Genomic DNA, 10,000 nt, shown 5'->3' with positions numbered 1-10,000 from the left:
CATTATTATCATTGTTAATATCTTTCTTTTATCATTGTTATTGTTGTCCACTTGTTATTTTTTGTCATCATCATCATCATTAGTATTATTATCATGATTGTTGTTGTTGTTCTTCTTCTTCATCTTCTTCTTCTTCTTCTTGATAGTAGTAGTAGTAGTAGTAGTAGTAGTAGTAGTAGTAGTAGTAGTAGTAGTATATTTTTATTATTATTATTATTATTATTATTATTATTATTATTATTATTATTATTATTATTATTATTATTATTGTTGTTGTTGTTGTTGTTTTTGTCATCATCAGCAGCAGCAGTATCGTCGTCGTCGTTGTCCTTGTTATATTCATTGTTATCATCATCATCATCATCATCATCATCATCATCATCAGTATAAGTATTATCATTATTGTGTTGTTGTTCTTATTAGTATTATTGTTATTGTCATTATTGTTATCATCATTATTGTTATCATTATTATTATTATTATTACATTTGTTATTTTGTTATCATTATCATTATCGTTATCATTATTATAATTATTTTTATAATTCACTTATTTATTTATTTCATGCACGTGCAGGCAAACACGCAGGCTGTGTCTATGGGGAGGGGACTCGTTTTCCCCGTTCCCTGTGGGCAGCGGGCCCCACATGCTGCCTCAGTCTGCATGGCTCTCCATTGCCCATTACTCTGGCACACCATTACATCCAGACGTGCACTTTCCATTAACCCTTTCACCGCCAGTCGAGTACCAAATTCCCTTGTGGTATAAACACAGAAAAGACAGTGGCTAAGAATAGCTGGGGATTCCCCCCTTGCGATGTTTAGAACATATCAAGAGCAGTAGGCTCATGGATAACAGACCAATGAATGGTCACCTTTCAGTGACATGGTTCCTCTACCACGCCTGTTGCATAAATGCGAGCTTGGCGGTGAAAGGGTTAAGCTTGCCCCACGGCTTGACGTACTGTGAGGGAACCAGGTTGACTCTGAGAAGGCCTCAGTCTGCATACACCTGTCTGTCTGTGACTGTCTGTCTGACTCTCTGTCTCAGTCTGTCTCTCTGTCTGTCTCTGTCTCTCTCTCAATCTCTCTTTGTCTTTCCACGGCCCAATCCTCCAACCTCTTGGGCCTTTATTATCACTGCCCAAGGGTTTATATAGTGGATATATATATATATATATATATATATATATATATATATATATGCATACTAGAAATCTCTCTCATTCTTTCTCTCTCGGAGGCACGTGAAAAAAATGGCTGCCGTGTGGCTGTAAACATGAAGAGCTATGCACAAAAAGATTCATTTCGACATCTATACGAGGTCCGCAAGCTTTCGTTTGGATCAAAACTAAAAGGTACTGTGTCAGTGATTAATACAGTGAAAAAAAAGAAAAGAAAAAAAGATTGACTTGGTGATATGGAGGGCCAGAATTGGCGTTTTCAGTAACGGACTGAGCAGTGCAAAACAGTGTCGACAAAACTCGCACACAGGACGGAGCGCGCGACGAAACAAGTCTGACAGTGTGGGACATTGTGTTTCTTATTTCGGCGTGGTCGCCGCTTTGCTGCATGGAACAGTGACAGTCGTGTGGCTGTTCACTGCGGAAAGTGTTGGTGAGTGTATACAAAGTGTGCTTTTGAGTGGCACATCGGTGGAGACAAAATGTGTTGCTTGGAAGCAGTGACACCGTGACAATCCAGGTCAGTTTGACCTACTTGTGCCTGAAATGCACAAACAGTGCGGTTTCTTTTCGGAAGTTCTTACTTTGTGGTGACATTAAAAAGAACCCTCAGCCCTGTTACTGACCAACTGAAGACTGATCATGCTCATACTATGGCAAAACAGACAAGCAACAAAGATATTTATCTGCCCTGACGCTGCTGCACAAATTTTGACCTCCTTTTCAGCCCTGTCAGCCCATTCATTGTAGAGAATACCAAGATGTGAAGGAACCCAGCAAAAAGTAATGTGTGTTCCTTTCAAACTCAAAAGATGTTCAATGTGACTGATTTCTGTTATAATCTTAAACTTGTTCTCACTATCTGTTAAATTTAAAGCATATAATACCTGATTTAGAATCGACGCAAAAGAAGACTTATAAAAGGCAAACTCTGTGTATATATGTGTGTGTGTGTGTGTGTGTGTGTGTGTGTGTGTGTGAAGCCCGATTCTGTTCTGGTATATTACTGATGTTTTATTTTGTCTTCTCTTGTTTTGGATAGTTAAGGTTTTCCCCCTCTTTGTCCGGCAGTAGTATTTGGTGGTTTGACACACAATGTTTAACAATACATCGGTTTGACGTGTTTTGTCATGTTTGGTAAAAACCTCCACAGACAGACTGCCTTGACAAAGAACCAGATTATATCAGTAGACCTGTGACATGCATCATCTGAGATGAACAGACGAACAGACTACAGACTATAGATAAATAAACGAACTGTGATATGCATTTACTGTGCCCCCCCCCCCCCCCCCCCCCCCCTTGTCTTGTTTTTCAGTTGCAATTCTTCTTCGCGCAGTGAAGATGCATTAACCATTGTTCTACACAGGAAAAAGGCAGACAACTGCAAAGCATTTTATTTCTTTTAACCATCGCTATGGTTGTTGTTGTTTTTTCCTCGTTTTTTTTTCCAGGTGCATGGGTATCGGTCTTTCCAGTGAACCATTGTTCTACACAGGAACACAACGTGGACTGTATGACAGCTTTATCAGAACACAACGTGGACTGTATGACAGCTTTATCAGAACACAACGTGGACTGTATGGCAGCTTTATCAGAACACAACGTGGACTGTATGATAGAGCTTTATCAGAACACAACGTGGACTGTATGATAGAGCTTTATCAGAACACAACGTGGACTGTATGACAGCTTTATCAGAACACAACGTGGACTGTATGACAGCTTTATCAGAACACAACGTGGACTGTATGACAGCTTTATCAGAACACAACGTGAACTGTATGACAGCTTTATCAGAACACAACGTGGACTGTATGACAGCTTTATCAGAACACAACGTGGACTGTATGACAGAGCTTTATCAGAACACAACGTGGACTGTATGACAGCTTTATCAGAACACAATGTGGACTGTATGATAGAGCTTTGTCAGAACACAACGTGGACTGTATGACTGAGCTTTATCAGAATACAACATGAACTGTATATTAGAGCTTTAGAAGAACACAACATTGACTCTATGAGAAAAAGCTTTATCAGAAAACAGAATGGATTCTATGACAGAGCTTTTCCAGAACAACAATACGGACTGTATGATATAGCTTTCTCAGAAAACTAACATGCAGTTAATGACAAAGCTTTATCCGAAATCAACGTGCTCGCGCATGCCTAATGAAAACACAGCAGGGAGTATTGATTGTATTTTTGCAAGCTTCTTATTTACTTTCGTATCATGCCCTTGAATAACTGCAAAAAGATAACTGATTGTCATTGTCATCAGTATGGACACACGGACGTTTCTGTTGAGCCGAAACCCAGTGAATGAATGAACTTTGTTGCTTTTTTTGGGGGGGGGGCTTTGTTCCATTCTTCCCGGTCACTTGTAAAAAATTGTATTGTATTACTTTTTGCCACAAAAGATTTCTCTGTGTGAAATTTAGGTTGTTGTTCCGGCTCTGCGTTCCCAGTTTATTCCTGCTAAATTTCACAAACATCCAAATGCTTTTAAGATGTCCATGTTGTTATCTTGTGCGAGTGAGAGAATGAGTGTCAGTATATGCAAATTTGTATTCAAGGCTTTTTCATTCCGAGCAAATGCTCTAGAATCGTTATCGATGACCATAGTGTAGTTCAATGATCATTGTCCTAATAATCATTCTGTTAATTCTGTTTGTCCTTGTAAGCTCCGTTTGCTATGGATAAGTGGTCACAGTGATAATTCAGTAAAACATATCGACTGACTTCGACTTGACACATTCACAAACACTGACACCGTGGCAACTCATGACATCGTGGTGGCATGGTATATCGTTTTTCCTTCCCCTTTCCGGACCTCAGTGGTAATATATGATGGAGTGATGGCCTAGAGGTAACGCGTCCGCCTAGAAAGCGAGAGAATCCGAGCGCGCTGGTTCGAATCACGGCTCAGCCGCCGATATTTTCTCCCCCTCCATTGGACCTTGAGTGGTGGTCTGGACGCTAGTCATTCGGATGAGACGATAAACCGAGGTCCCGTGTGCAACATGCACTTAGCGCACGTAAAAGAACCCACGGCAACAAAAGGGTTGTTCCTGGCAAAATCTGTAGAAAAATCCACTTCGATAGGAAAAACAAATAAAACGGCACGCAGGAAAAAAATACAAAAAAATTGGTGGCGCTGTTGTGTAGCGACGCGCTCTCCCTGGGGAGAGCAGCCCGAATTTCACACAGAGAAATCTGTTGTGATAAAAAGAAATACAAATACAAATACAAATGATGTCGTGTCAAAGTCCGATTCAGCGTCACTGAGCAAATTTTAATGAACTTGAGAGGCGGGATCGACATTGTGCATGGTGGAAGTACTCGTGTACTCTATCACTGACTGAGTGCGCCGAGGCTGCACGTGACTGATGGCACGCAAATGGGATGCGAGAGAGAGAGAGAGAGAGAGAGTGTAGGGGGCCCCGGGGGAGAATGAGACACTGAGACAGACAGACAGACATTGAGACAGAGAGAGACACAGAGAGACAGAAACAGAGACGAGAGAGAGAGAGAGAGAGAGAGAGAGAGAGAGAGAGAGAGAGAGATACCGACACAGACACAGACAGACAGACACACTGACAGTCGAAGACACCGGCACTGAGATAATTATTGAGAGAGAAAGAATGCGAAATGTTTTATTCAGTTTTGGCCAAGGCTCATTATCGAAGGGGGCAAACATACAGTAATAACTCGAGGAGAGAAACGAGAGAGAACCGAGAGACAGACAGACAGACAGACAGACAGACAGACAGACAGACAGAGACAGACAGAGAGGCAAACAGACAGCCGACAGACAGACAGACAGAGACAGAGAGTGACAGAGACACAGAGAGAGAGAGAGAGAGAGAGAGAGAGAGAGAGAGAGACACAGAGAGAGAGAGAGAGAGAGAGACACAGAGAGAGAGAGAGAGAGAGAGAGACACAGAGAGAGAGAGAGAGACAGAGAGAGAGAGAGAGAGACAGAGAGACAGAGAGAGAGAGAGAGACACACACACACACACAGAGAGAGAGAGACACACAGAGAGAGAGAGAGACAGAGAGAGAGAGAGACAGAGACAGAGAGAGAGACAGAGACACAGAGAGAGAGAGAGAGAGAGAGAGAGAGAGAGAGAGAGAGAGAGGAAGAACAAACGAACTAACGAACATTTTTATTCAATAAAGGCCGTGGCCCCTCATGAAGGGGATGCAGTGAACACAAATTGTAACATTTCAGAACAATGTACAACAGAAAACATTTAACTAAAAATCTAGCAATGCACATGCACACACAAAAAGCACAATTAATCACATATCAAACTGAGGATTATGAATGTCTTATACAGGTAGGTATACACAGCGAACTGTTTTACAATGGTTTCATTTGTCGGTGACATTCAGAGCAAGGAACGTCGAAACAGAGATGGATGTCAATGATATTTTTGTGGAACTAACTGTTGTCTAAGTTCATTCAACTTGAAAGCAGGGTAACGAAACACGAAATGAAGTTAATTTTCTTCTGCACATCTGCAACAAGGGACAAATAATACCGTGATCATTCAATTTACTATAATGATAACAATGAAGAGGATTGGAAATACCAAATCACTGATATCAAAAAATTTCAAATGCCTACCCATATTCATTGACAGATAAATCGGAACTGAATTCATGGAAATGAACTGCTTATAAAACCCAAATCGAATATAGCGATCGTTGACGTGACCCTCCATCACGGAATGAGTCGCTTTGCACCTGACCAACTTTCCCACTAGCGGCGATTTTATGCGGGTGGGGGTCAGGTTGTCGATTTTCAGATTTTGACTTCATAGTAAACTTTAGGCTTTCTTTTATCCCATATTGAAGTATCTAGGCATAATTGTGTCTTCTTTTGCCTTAAAAGTGTGCTTAAAATGCCTAACCCGTCATTCTGATCGCCTATGATTTCGCGAAATCGATCAACTTTGACAAGCTTGCCCTCCCTCATCTCTTGAAATCGACCGATCATTTTAAAGGTCAAGTCCGTCTCTTTCAATCTATGTCCTTCTCATTGGTTGATGTTTGAACTACGAGCGAATCGTCGCTTTCAAAATAAGGATACACTACGTAAACAATGCGTCACTATGAAGGAAAATCCCCTCTGTCATTGGCCGAGAGAGGCCACGTGACGAAACCAGCCATTCAGCACGCTCAAATAAACATGGTCGCAGGGCTCGGAAGCACTCTTTTCAAGAGTGGCTTGGCGATTTCCTGACAAGATACACTTGCGTTGCACACATTTTGCCATTCAGTGAAGAAGACATTTGTGAGTTTCTAACCCAGTACTTCATTGATGGAACTGACCTTTCCAACTAGGCCGATGGTCATGAAATCGATCTCAGTGAACGCTGATTTCGAAAGCAGACGACGCATGATTGTCGTTCAGCTTTCATCAACAATAATAATTTTGATGTAGATGACGAATCAGCATTTGCACTAGATACAGAAAGGTTGGAAGCCTTCGCCTGTAATTGCCGAAATCACATGCACCAGGTGCCATCAGTGTTGCGACTGACATGGAAACAAGTGAAACTGACTTGCTGCACTGAAGTGATAGAACTGTGTTTCTCACAGCTCACACAAGGAATATGCAAGCAAAGTGACTGGGGGACTGGATGTAGCTGAAGGGTCTGAAGGTAAGCATTCTTATTTTATCCACATTGACAAATACTGAAATGTAATGATATAATCAATTGATAATAATTTATTTAACAATGACTGATTCAAGACTGATTTATTGTCTTACACTGGAACAGAAATTCACTGTTTCACATGTGGAATAAAAATGATTAAAAGAATAAAGTGAATATGAGGAAATTAACAGAATGTAAATTAAAAGGAGATCACACACACACAGTGTGTATACATGTCACACACACACACACACACACACACACACACACACACACACACACACAATGTGTATTACACAGTGAGTCACATACTCACATAATATCACACACACACACACACACACACACACACACACACACACACACACAGTCCCTTCACAATTTAACCATTATATGTAACTGAGCAAGGGAAGATACAGGGGCATGACATTATGAACAGTTTTCATTTTCACAGAATTTGCTTCAATGGATATTTTATGTGAATGTGTGTCAGGTTGGTGTGTGTGTGTGTGTGTGTGTGTGTGTGTGTGTGTGTGTGTGTGTGTGTGTGTGTGTGTGTGTGTGTTTCTGTGTGTGTTTCTGTGTCTGTGTTGTTTTGAGGTAAATAAATATAGAGTTGTGTCAACAGTAAATACTAACAGTATTACAAATAGTTCAATTTCTTTTTCAGCCCTGAAAGATATGATGGTACTTTATATGCCTGCCTGTACACCAATGAATAATTCTGAGATCACTGCTGGCAAGTCATGTCATCAGAAGGAGAGGCAACACCACCACACTAACTACACTGTCAACTAAAGAACTATCTGCTGGTAAACTATCTATGAGTGAGTGAGTCAACTGTTAATGTACTATGATTTATAGTATAAATTTACCATGAAGTGTGAAAACTTAGTTTCTTTTTACAAACTTTGTATAGATGTACATGTATGGAATTGTAAACTTTTGCACAGACATTTACATAAATGATATAAGTGTGCATGTGCTTGACATGCCACTATGCATAAAGTAACTTAATGGATTGCAGCATGTCATGCACATGCACACTGATATGCACACTGATACTCATAGTGATACAGCATTAATAATCACTATTTCATACTTTTATTATCAGTAAACTGCTTTGTCTGATTATATTATGATATATATATATATATATGTGTGTGTATTCTTTTTTTTATTTTCTGATAAAACACATAGAACTAGAAGTAAAGCATTTTGTAAAGTCTTGTGTAAAGAATGAAAGCTGTGATGTAAATGTACAAAACTGAAATTACTGTTGATATTTAAGCTAACATTATTAGCATTAATGAATAAACTTCCGAACATATAGAAAATAATTCAAAACAAAGAAAATGAAAAGAGATAAAGAAGTATTACATAACAAACTGTTTCAGGATAAACCATGCATTTTTGGAACATACTGACGCCACCAGTGGAGAAAAAAGAGTGGATGAAGAAGGTTCAACATCACCACCATCCACCCAGATGACTAACATTTTGCACCACAAGAATTGATTTACCTGTGCCACATATCTGCATTTTTTTTTTACTTTTTTTTTTTTTAGCAGATTGAGTGTTTGTTTGATGAGGTTGTGTGTCTTTATTGTGTGAAGTATGGGTTTGACAAGTAGGTTTTCTTTGCAGATGAAGTGTTTGAAGTGTTCATTTGGATTATGAAGTGTATTTCATTTGATGCTATGCTGGGATAAAACACACATGAACTTGTACCTTTTGTATGAGCAGTTTTGTTGTGTGCATCTTTTTTGTTATTTTGTTGTGCTTGTTGTATGGGTTATGGTAATATCACAAGCACACTAAGCCAGTGAGCACATTGAATTACAATAATTACATGATTCGGCATCATGATTTAGCATTTTTTACCTTTAATCTGGCATAAAATTTAGTACACATACTATACAAAGCAAAGGTTTCATAGTAATTGGACCACAAACAACACAACAAAACTAATCTTAAAACTGGAAGGTTTTAAGTCATTGTGAGCTGATTAAAAAGTAAGTATACTAACACTTCATTTGCAATTCTTTCCAAAAAAATAAGAAAATTCTTATTTGAATAAAATCAAATACACTCAATATTTTTCTTTCAAACTTTGTGCAGTTGTGGATATTACCACTAAGTATGTGTGTGCCAAATTTCATGAACATATCTTGCTTAGAAGTATGTGGTTGCTATGAACATTTTCCAAAACTTTTCGGCCTTGATTTTTCAGCTCGTTACTTTCGCGACTTTAGAACTTCAAATTACAATAACTTTTCACAGAATCATCCGATTTACAAACTTTTTTTTTCGCTGTAAAGGTAATTTATTGCAGATTTATGATATACCAATAACTAAAAATCGACCTCTGGTGCAAAGCGACTCATTTCGTGGTGGAGGGTCACTTTATTGAATGTGGTATGACGATACTTGTCATCAACAATCAATTAATAATCCTGTTCGAAATTAATGTACGAATAAATCCATTTATACCCCCTACTCCCTGCTGTAACCACACATTACCAAATCCCATTTCATATAACTTAATTTTAATTTTCACCATTTGATACCCAGTTTGTCTTTCCCCTTACATCCAGATCATATAATAATTGTATGCTTTCCTTGGCAACCTAAAATCTTCCAATTGTGTTAGTTTTAACCAATATACTAGATACATCTTGTCACAGAATTCAGATATATCGGATATCCTTTTGTTTCACCATAGATCGAATCGTTAGGCGTTTTCACACTTACTCCGAGAAACTTTGTTAATGCAAATAGATGTACATCCTCACAAAATACTGCAGCATTAGGCAGACCCCAAATTTCAGCTCCATACTGAACGATAGGTTGTATCTGAGATCATCTGTTTCACAAACAACTCAAAAGAAGTTTCTAAAGTTATAAATTTTTCATAATACAAAGTAAGGAGTGTTTAGCATAACTTAATAAACCCTTACATGCAGCTGTGAAACTTAACTTAGTTGAAAAATAATTATGTTCCTAAATATTTATATGCATTCGCTACAGGCATTATGACCCCGCCATACGTCCATCTTTCCCTAATTCCTAGATACCCACCTTTTAAAAAAATCCAGTCATATTACTTTTTTATGTGTTTACTTTCAATTAAAGTGAATTTCAG

Source organism: Babylonia areolata, chromosome 35, assembly GCF_041734735.1.
Source record: "Babylonia areolata isolate BAREFJ2019XMU chromosome 35, ASM4173473v1, whole genome shotgun sequence".
In the NCBI taxonomy this organism is placed as follows: Eukaryota; Metazoa; Mollusca; class Gastropoda; order Neogastropoda; family Buccinidae; genus Babylonia; species Babylonia areolata.
The sequence above is the reverse complement of the archived record's forward strand: the minus strand, read 5'-3'. Positions refer to the sequence as shown.